This window comes from Macaca mulatta, chromosome 6, assembly GCF_049350105.2.
Source record: "Macaca mulatta isolate MMU2019108-1 chromosome 6, T2T-MMU8v2.0, whole genome shotgun sequence".
NCBI lineage: Eukaryota > Metazoa > Chordata > Mammalia > Primates > Cercopithecidae > Macaca > Macaca mulatta.
Window position 1 is genome coordinate 150,126,197 of NC_133411.1, and position 10,929 is coordinate 150,137,125.

The 10,929-nt window shown below is 42.0% G+C and overlaps 1 long non-coding RNA gene across 1 annotated transcript; it reads left to right on the forward strand.

Moving 5' to 3' along the window:
- The first annotated feature begins 2,422 nt into the window (after positions 1-2,422).
- LOC144329555 (uncharacterized) lies at positions 2,423-5,624 on the forward strand. Its single transcript, XR_013394913.1, has 2 exons — positions 2,423-4,649; positions 5,396-5,624. It is a non-coding gene; the product is annotated as an uncharacterized LOC144329555 (long non-coding RNA).
- The last annotated feature ends 5,305 nt before the right edge of the window (positions 5,625-10,929 follow it).

Sequence of the window (10,929 nt, forward strand, 5' to 3'; positions counted from 1 at the left end):
CATGCTGAGTTTTGTGAGTCTTAGAAAATTACCAAACCTGGGGTCTTGGGAACATCTGACGCCAAACCTTTTTATTTATTCTCTGACAAACAAGAGAGTAAGACACATTATAGTGGAAACCCTGAAATTTCCCTTTCTCTAGCCAAGATAGTAAATCATAAGTAATGCAGCATTCTAGGAGGATTTTTAGAGATTAACACTACCTCCTGAGGCTTAAAGCGCACAGAGGTGACAGTCCTCATCAAATTCCCATTTAATTCATTTGCTCACCCTCTGCAAAAACTAGATAGATTGTAGTGATGACAAGGACTGAAATATACTTACTTAACCAAACGGTAGCTCCAATTGCAGCTGTCATGCCAGATGTGGTATCTTCATTGGAGTAGATCAATGTAACTTTGGCAACTTGGTAGGTGGCTATTTTTCTGGTGAATGCACTTGTCTTAAATTCCACCAGGGAATAAAATCAAAAGCAGTTCATCTTCTCATAACAAGAAAACAGAACACATTCCAACTGTCTTATTACAAAGCTATGTTAACTCTCTTGCTTTCTTTCATAACGTACTCCACAAATATTTCAACATTGAACATTCTATAGAACATAATGCTAGATCACTGCATAGATGACATCATTCTAATTGGATCTAGTGAGTAGTAAGTAGCAAGGACCCTAGATGGTCTAGCATGTCAAAGAGTAAAATATTAACCCTATGAATATTCAGATGACTGTCATATCAGTGATGATTCTAGGGTTCCTGGGCATGCAAAGAAATGCCCTCTGAGATAAAATATAAGTTATTATCACCTGCATTTCTTACCATTAAGAAAGAGGCACAGCCTCTTTGGATTTTGGAGGTAACATATACCACATCTGGAACTCAAAATGCTATCAGGTTTGAGGTTCTGGAGTAAGAGGTCCAGGCTATCATACCAGCCGTCTGACACAATCCAGCCACTCTGATGTTGCTAGTAATGCCCATGATGGATAACAATGCTGTGTGGAGTTTCTGGCATGGCACAGCAGGAAAGCTAAAGTGCACATCTTTCAGTGGTATAGACAGTAAATCCAAATGGTGTAGATCCATGCCTTCTACAGTAGGTAATTTCTCAGTGCTTATGAATAGATACTATCATGCTCCTTAGCCCTATTAGAGACTGAGTAGATGACAATGGGACACTGTTAGCTTGTTCTTGCACTGCTTGAAATAGAAATAAAAGAAATACCTGAGACTGGGTAATTTACAAAGAAAAGAGGTTTAATTGGTTCATGATTCTACAGGTTATACAATCATGGTGCCAGGATCTGCTTGGTTTCTGGGGAGGCCTCAGGGAGCTTTTACTCATGGCAGAAGGTGAAGAGGGATCTTGCACATCATATAGCAAGAGCAGGAGAAAGACAGAGAGTGAAGAAGGTGCCAGATTTTAAACAACCAGATCTCGCAAGAACTCACTACTGCGAGGACAGCAGTAAGCCATTAAGGATCCACCCCCATGATCCAAACACCTCCCACCAGGCCCCATCTCCAACATCAGAAATTACAATTCAACAAGAGATTTTGGTGGGGACAAATGTCCAAACTATGTCAGACACCAAATGATTATGCCACCAGAGCTGCCAACAAGAACTTTGTATCATCAGATTCACTAAATCGTAAGGTTAGATAGGCATAAGAGAAACCCTTTGTATAAGAGAAATAGTAAATTCAGGATTAGCTCCAAGCAAGTCCAGAAGGAATTTCATAAACACATGACGTAGACGCCTGTTTCACAACCTCTACTGTACCAAAGCAATTCACAATTCATACCTATATTTTCACTGGAAAATTCCCTATGACCAACTGACAGAGGAGAAAAGATATTGGTCCCAGTTTACAGGTGCTTGGTACATATGTTGCTGCAAGCCAAAAATGCTTAAATGCTAAGTTACTTAAGGGGGACCCTAAAGGACAGTGGTAAAGGAAAACTTTCTATGTAAGCAGAGCTGTAAGAAGTATACTTGGTCATTCATTTTTAATGAAAAGAGAAGTGGTCTGACGTATGGCTATATGTAGATAGCTGAGCAGTCGCAAAGGGATTGGCTGGCTGGTCTAGCATCTGGAGGATACACAATTATTATATTAGAGACAAGAAAACTGCAGAAAATGTATATGGAAGGATTAGGAAGTGGACCAAAAAACAGCATAAAAAATCTTTGCATCTCACGTTAATGCTCACAAGATAATTCTACCATAGGAGAGGTCTTCAACAACCAAGTGAATTGAATGACTTGCTCTGTAGATATCAGTCAGCCTCTTTCTTCAGTCATCCCACTACTGGGGCAATGAGGTGGTAAGCAGGGAGGCCATGGGGGTAGATGGAGGTTTTGTATGAGGATAGCAGCAGGGGCTCCCTCTCACCATGGCTGATCTATTACCCCTTCTGGGTTTTTTTTTGTTTTTCATTTCTTTTTATCTTAATTATTTGAGCTCTTCCTTTGCAGAATATTACCCCTTCTGAATGCCAGCAGAAGAATGCTGAGTCTTCAGTATCATTCATTGAGGAAACCAGCCTGCCACTTAATGGCAAGTTGATTTTATCAGACTCCGCTCACTCTGGATAGGGCAGTAATTCATCCTTACTGGTATTGACACCTACTCTAGAAAGTGGTGGGGTTTTTTTCCTTCTCTTTACAGTTCTTCTGACAGCAATATTATTCAAAGGCTTACAGAATGATGTATCAACAAGGTATCCTGTAAACCCGGCCTTAGACTGAGGGATCCATTTGTGGCAAATTAAACAGATAGATATAGGACATCGGATACATGACCAAGAGATTCACAAATTTTACAATGGATGCCTTTACCTCCCACCACCATCAAACAGTGAGCCAATAAATCAAGGCAGGGTCTATTAAAAATCTTCACTAAGGCACTAGCTTTGGAGATCACTCTAAAAGATTGGGATGCTGTCCTCTAAAATGTAGAATAGGAGCTGAACCAACAATACCATCCCAAGTAGCTAGAATACATGAGTCCGTGAACCAAGTGGTGGAATAGGATTAACTCCTCCCACCAATGCTTCCAGTGATCTGATTGCATTTTTGCTTCTCATCCATGGAGTCTCTAGGCTCTGCTGCATTTCAGTTGAATTTGAAGCTGGTTACTGCCTGGTCATGTTAAGCTGTTCATACCAGTGGACAAACAAGCCAAAAAACAGCTAATGTGATTATGGTGGTAAGTGACTCTGACTACCATGAGAAGTTTGGGTTGCTCCAACGTAATTCGTTCAGTAAATGATATGTCTGGAATTCAGGAGATTCACTAGGGTATCTCTTGGTGTTTCCATTGCCAGTGTCAATGGTAAATGAGCAACTGCAGCAACCATGACAAAGACAAGGCATTAAGCTCTTAAACTCCTCAGAGGTAAATGTCTCATCTCCAAGCAGGTCCAGAAGGAACTGTAGCTTGTTTCACTAACTCTTAAGTCTCTTCAGAAATTGTACTTGGTTATACCTTAAAGGACTTACTCCTCTGCTGTCAGATAAGAAGTGAGGGCATATTCTCTCTCTCTCTCTCTCTCTCTCTCTCTCTCTCTCATCTGTCTCTGTGTGTGTGTGTGTCTCTCTCTCTTCCACACACACACATGCACGTACACGCGCACGCATACACAAATGGAGGCCCCATATTGAATAATAGCATGGAAGCTGGATACAACGGAGAATATGAGCAGGCTTATAGTGGTACAGTGAATGGACTGTAGCAGGTACTTCTTATGCTCTATTTCAGATGATGTCAGCCTTGCCCATCTTGTGTTCCAGATATGGCTACTGGAAGCCAGCTGTGTGCGGGCACAGACTTCATATAGGTGCAACCTTAATAGTACTTTTTCCCTCATAACTATGTCACATGTCATTTGGCTGTCACCCAAAGGCTTTCCTGTTGAAACCAATTTGACAGGATGCCATGGAACCTCGCTCAGCACCCACATAGACACAATTCAGAAGTATGGGGTAGTTCATGTCTGTGTGCTGAAACTTTGACCAGAGGGAGGGAGGAAAAAATAAATTTTCCCCCATCGCCACTCCTCCAACTAGCTCCCCTCAGACACAATATATATGACTTCTTGGAGAACTGGATTTAAGAAATCAGTTGCAATTAATAACAGCCAATTCAATAATGCACCCTCAAATTGGCTCTTCCTCCTTTCTGGCTTCACTCTCACGGCCCCTCATTTGTTTCCTAGGATTGCACTTCCTAATATATTAGTGGTATAAAAGCCCTTTGACACATTTTTTTCTTTTTTGAGACAGGGTCTCACTCTGTCGCCCAGGCTGGTGTGCAGTAGCACAGTCATGACCCACTGTAGCCTCAATCTCCCCAGGCTGAAACAATCCTCCTATCTCAGCCTCCCAAGTAGCTAGGATTGTAGGCTAATTGTTTTTCTATTTTGTAGAGACGGGGTTTTGCCATCTTGCTCAGGCTGGTCTTGAACTCCTGGGCTCAAGCAATCCATCTGCCTCAGCCTCCCAAAGTGCTAGGATTATAGGTGAGAGCCATTGCACCTGGCCTAGCGCCTTGTTTTCTACTCTGCTTTTGGGAGGACTCAGGCTAAAATAGCTACATTTTCTTTTTCTTTTCTTTTTTCTTTTTTTTTTTTTTTTTTGAGACGGAGTCTTGCTCTGTCACCCAGGCTGGAGTACAGTGGCGCGATCTCGGTTCACTGCAAGCTCTGCCTCCCGGGTTCACACCATTCTCCTGCCTCAGCCTCCCGAGTAACTGGGACTACAGGCCCCCGCCACTACGCCCGGCTAATTTTTTACATTTTTCATAGAGACGGGGTTTCACCGTGTTAGCCAGGATTGTCTCGATCTCCTGACCTAGTGATCCACCCGCCTCAACCTCCCAAAGTGCTGGGATTACAGGTGTGAGCCACCGCGCCTGGCCAATAGCTACATTTTCTGTTACAAAAGGAGACATAGAACATATATTCATATTTGCATATTTGTGCATAAAAACACTATCATGATAGCTGGGCGCAGTGGCTCACACCTGCAATCCCAGCACTTTGGGTGACTGAGGTGGGCAAATCTCTTGAGGCCAGGAGTTCAAGACCAGCCTGGCCAACATAACAAGACCCCATCTCTATTAAAAATACAAAAAATTATCTGAGTGTGGTTGTATGGGGCTGTAATCCCAGCTACTTAGGAGGCTGAGGCCTGAGAATCACTTGAACCCAGGAAGCAGAGGTTGCAGTGAGCCAAGTTCACACCACTGCGCTCTGGCCTGGGTGACAGAGCAAGACTCTGTCTCAAGAACAAACCACAAAACAACAACAACAACGAACACTACCATGATAAAAACTAAAAAATTATCTATAGGAAATGAAGTGTAAAGGGGTAATGTGGGTGGGGTGGGAGTAGGACTTCTCAGAGTAAGTTTTATATAGTTGTTTGAATCATGTAACTGATTATCTAATCAAAACAAAAACATTATGCCAAGCGAAATAAGCCAAACACAAAAAGATATCGTATGATTCTATTTATATGAAATGTCTAAAAGAGGCTAATTAAAAGAGACAGGAAGCAGATTAGAGATTACCAGGGATGGGATGAAGGGGGAATGGGGAATTATTGCTTAATGGGTACCAAATTTCTGATGGGGTGGTGAAAATGTTTGGGAATAGGTAGTGGTGATGGTTGCACAACACTGCGAATGTAATTAATGTCACTCAATAGTACACTTAAAAGTGATTAAAATGGCAAATTTTATGTTTTATATATATATGACCCCAAAAACAAAAGAAATTAGGAAAAATTGAACTTTTTTTTTTTGAGACAGGGTCTCACTCTGTCACCTAGCCTGGAGTCCAATGGCATGATCTTGGCTCACTATACAAAACTAGAAAAAATTAATCTAAAAGAATGAAAGTGAAATAAAGACAATTTAAGACAAAAATGAAGAGTCTTTGTCACTAGTAGACCCACATTAAAGGAAAGAGGTGAGTGCACCATTTCTCCAAAGTCAGGAAAGCATACTTCTTCCAAATGCACAAAAGATCTGTTTGTAAATCAATGATTAAAGAAGATCTGTAGAGAGATGACCTAGTTCATGTCTGCTGAGAGACCAGGTTGTTGAGGAGGACCCAGTGAAACTTCTTCAGGCTGCAGTAGAAATACTTGCTATATACATAATTATCTGGCTTCGCAGTGGAAGAAAACTAGTAATGCCCTTTCTAGGGACATTATTTTCACATGCAGAATGTGCATGATTGTTAAGAGACATCAATGGTCTACAAAGCTACTTACCCACTTGTGATATTTTTTCTTCTTAACATGCAAACTAAAGCCAGCCTGAACTGGTTTTGAAAAATCTACTAAGCCTCATGTAAGGAATAGAGTGGTGATGCTACCAACCTTGAAGAGGCTGGGGAAACAAGAAGATAGCAGTCCAGCTTTTAAACATCATTAACAAGAAGTCTGTATTTAAGCGCTGGCATTAGGAGGAAGCCAAAAACAGTGTAGACAGTGGAGCTCAGAAGGCAGGCCACAGACCCTGATGAAAGTTTTGTTGTAGTCTCAGCAATGCACCAAGATGTAACAGTCTCTCGTTATCTGAGATAACACCCAGAGTTCTTTGTCCTACCTCCAAGAAGGCACAAAGGTAAGGTCAGAGCAAAAGTTTAATAAATGAAACAAGAAAGTTCTCTGTCAGCAGAGAGGGGGGCCTAAATGGGGTGCCCCGTGTGAGGCTGGGGTCCAGGGTTTTTAGCGGCTGGGAAGAGGAAGGAATGTGCTTAGTCCCAGGGCTGTCTTGGAGAACATGTGACTCAGCTTGACTTGACACCAACCAGAAAGGTTGGCCGGGACCTTGGGTCAGGAACAACCAGGGGCTGAAGTTATGATTCATAGAGCCCAGACTTACAGTCCAAAAGAGAAAGGAAAGTGCCCACCAGAACCCACTGGAGCCCACTGTGCCCCTGCCCACAAAAGGAGAAGAAACTTTTTCCTGGGAGCCCGCTGACTATACAAAGGACAAAGGCATTTCTATGCCAGGCCTTGTTCCCTTATCTGAGTGAGCTGGAGGTCTATGTAAGTTTTTATTTGCTTGGAGGCCTTGTTCTCTTATCTGAGTGGGCTGGAGGTCTGTGCAAGTTTTTATCCAAATGGGCCGGAGGTTTTTCTATCTGTGCAGCTGTGGGCATGTCTCCAGGCACAATACCCTGTGCTAGTTCCTTATCAGTGCCTGCAGCTTGAATTTTTTCCCAGGCTCCTTTTTATGTTATGTGGGGATAAGACACTGACCCATGGGCTGGGCGCACTCCAGGGACCCTTCCCTTGCTGTCTATCTAAGGCAAGCTAAATAACTCCTTTCAGTTTCAACACTGAAATAATTTGCTTTCTAAAATGGATCTCAGGGAAGACTTCTGGCCTATTTCACATGAATAAATGAATCTCATAGAAGACATCTGGCCTATTTCACATGAATCTAGAGAGATCAGAGAGAGTAGAGAATTACAGACTTTGAAAACAGGGATTTCAAAGTTGAGGAGCTGCTCAAGTTGGAAATGCAGGCCCTGGACAGAGGGATAATTTCTGGTCTTGAGCAAAAATCTCCAGTAGTTTCAGGCACACAACAACATCCTGGAAATAATTATCACCCTCCTTAGAGGTCTGGACCAGAAGAAAGAGAATCTACATTTCTTCTGAGTTCAGCAACAAGATCATGATGAAAATGAGCAGGTTTGATACTCCATTGCCAGATATGATCCTTCCGAGATATCACATGTACTTAACTACTACAGCTTAGCATCCAGTGAATGTTAGGACACAGAAAGAATTTCTAACTACAATATCTTTCAGCAATACAAGATACAGACCCTTTGGCCTTGACAATAGACCAAAAGGTGTAATAAATTACAGAAAAGATTTTTCAAAATTAAGGGACAAATTATGCTATGTGGAAGTGAAGAAAAAAAATAAGGCTAGGCATCACAAAAATGATTTGATCAATTTAAATCTTAGAAACAAATATCATGGCACTAATTTAAAGAATACAAAAAGCCACAATACAAAAACACAATTAAGAGAAGGGGACAATCCCAGCACTTTGGGAGGCTGAGGTGGGCGAATCACATGAGGTCAGGAGTTTGAGACCAGACTGCCAACATGGTGAAACTCGTGTCTCTATTAAAAATACAAAAATTAGCCGGGCATGGTGGCACATGCCTGTAATCCCAGGGATTACAGCTTGCCTTAGGTAGCTTACCTTAGGGATTAATACTAGGGAGGCTGAGGCAGGAGAATTGCTTGAGCACCGGTGGGGGCGGAGGTTGCAGTGAGTCGAGATCATGCCACTGCGCTCCAGCCTGGGTGACAAGAGTGAGACTCCATCTCAAAACAAACAAACAAACAACAAAAAAAAGAGAAAGGGACAGTTCCTTAAATTCAGAGATTCCATCACTGATTACACACACACAATATATAAAATTTGGATTCCACTTTTTTCTTCTAAATTTTAGTTTAAAATATCACTCTTCTAACTATAGAACAAACATCTAGACTGTCAGATCCTTGAAGACAGAAACCAGATACCATTAGCGTCTGAATAGCCAGAGTTCAATACAATACATTGTAAATAGTGTGAGTTAAATAAGTATTATGTAGATAAACAATTTAGTGATAGAACCCTCAAATGTCTTTAAACACAGTATTTCAAATTACTATATTTTTGCTTCGAGATCTGAAATGATACAAGTTGTACCCAAATATTGAACCCTGAATTAAGCGAACAGGACACGAAAAAAATTCTTCTGACTTAGATTTCTATTCCTCACTCCCACCATTCTTACTTGCCACATACTATTTTTGTTGAAGGTATTGAGTTAAATCTTTAATGGATGACATGTAAGAAGGTATGCTGACAACAAAGCCAACTTAGACTAGCTCATGGGTGCCAGGCAGGGGGACGGTGGACTCTGAAATGATCCACTTCCTATTAAACGCCAGTCCCATTTTCTATTTAATATAGCCCTGCTCCAATGAAGCACCACTCCATAGCTACTGACCATTTAAGTATGGAATATATAACTTAAATCTATAAATAACTTTAAAGTATAAATATGATTTTCTTTTAAAGTAAAAGTAAATAAATAGAAGATCAGCCATAGCTCTGGAGCACACCAGGCCTGACACTGAGCCTTCCCTCCCCTAAATGTCCGCAGCAGCCCTTACTGGTCAGTATGTCATTTCCCTGACCATCTTGCTTCTGATACTAAGGCTAGAGTTACCACAGAGACTTCATAGATAGCAAAAAGCTTAAGGAAACAAAGTTTCCCACAGGAATTACACTGTGTCAAGTGATAAACACACATGGTACAGACTATTATTAAGACTGGTAGCCTTTTCAGCTTTAGAGGCTGCTTAAGAAAACTCGTTACTGAAAGAGACCCTGCTGGTGGTCTTGGAGCAACACAGAATGGTGGGGCTTACTTTAGTGGTGACAAGAATGACATGGCCAAAGAATAGTTGCTTATCTCCAAGTCTGTGGGGATCAGATAGATGATCTATGTTTTGGGGTGAGGAGTTGTTCTTTGTTTTGGAGGGGTTTTGACAGTGTACACATATATACATACGGTACCTAGTTCAATAAAATTACTTTTCTTATGTTTCACTGCTTAGTCACACCCCATACACAGTTATCATTAAAATTTACTGATGGCCAGTACCAAATTTAGAAGACTCTAGCACTGTAAAGGCATGGGAAGGTATTATGGACCCCAAGGTAAACTTCAAAAAAGGTTGTCCCTAACATGTCTCACTGTGGAGTGAAAGCACTAAGTTCTGTCTAGTTCTACCTGAGAGTAGATGACTTTTACCCACAAGTATTGTTAGCAAACAGGGAACAAAACCTTCTCTTAGCTTAGTCACTTTCTGTTCCCCAGGAAGGTTTCTGGCTGATGGAGGCAGAAAGGACAGTGAGTGACCCAAAATGAATCAACAGTCTCTAAAAGGGCCAATAGAACACCCTTGCATCCTACCCAGGCCAGGACCCAGAGACTGGAAGCTAAGAACTGTTATCAGCCACGTGGGTCTTCATCAAAGTATAGGTGCCCAGCTCCTTCCTTAAACGAAAGCCCAGCTCCTTTGAGGGGGAGAAAGGAAGCTGGCGCAGGAAGGCTGTGTGGATTCCCCAAGGCCTGATGATACTCTAGACTATTCCTAACCATATAGGCAGAATGCAGAATATAATCCCACTTTGAAAATGGAGAGCACTATTTTAAGGGTATTGTTTCTTGGGAAAATCCACAATGCTTACTCTGAAACTTTTAACTCAAGAATGTCAAAGCCACACCAGTATGCAGGTACCTTCTCCTCTTAAAAACATAGATGAGGCCAGGTGCCGTGGCTCACACCTGTAATCCCAGAATTTTGGGAGGTCAAGGCGGGTGGATCACCTGAGGTCAGAAGTTCATGATGAGCCTGGCCAACATGGCCATCTCTACTAAAAACACAAAAGTTAGCCAGGCGTGGTGGTGTACACCTGTAGTCCCAGCTACTTGGAAGGCTGAGGTAGAAGAATCACTTGAACCCAGGCGGTGGAGGTTGCAGTGAGCCGAGATCGCGCCACTGCACTCCAGCCTGGGCAATAAGAATGAGACTCCATCTCAAAAAAAAAAAACCAAGTGTATATATATATGGAGAGAGACAGACAGACAGACAGAGAGAGAGAAAGAGATGAGTATTTTGGTTTTCAAGCACCAAAGGAAGACTTTTCCAAACTTGAACCGCCTAATGAAGTGCACATGTTAAGTAGACTTTAAAAGAGATCCTGGCCAGGCGCAGTGTCTCATGCCTATAATCCCAGTACTTTGGGAGGCTGAGGTGGGTGGATCACCTGAGGTCAGGAGTTCGAGACCAGCCTGGCCAACACGGTGAAACCCCATCCCTACTAA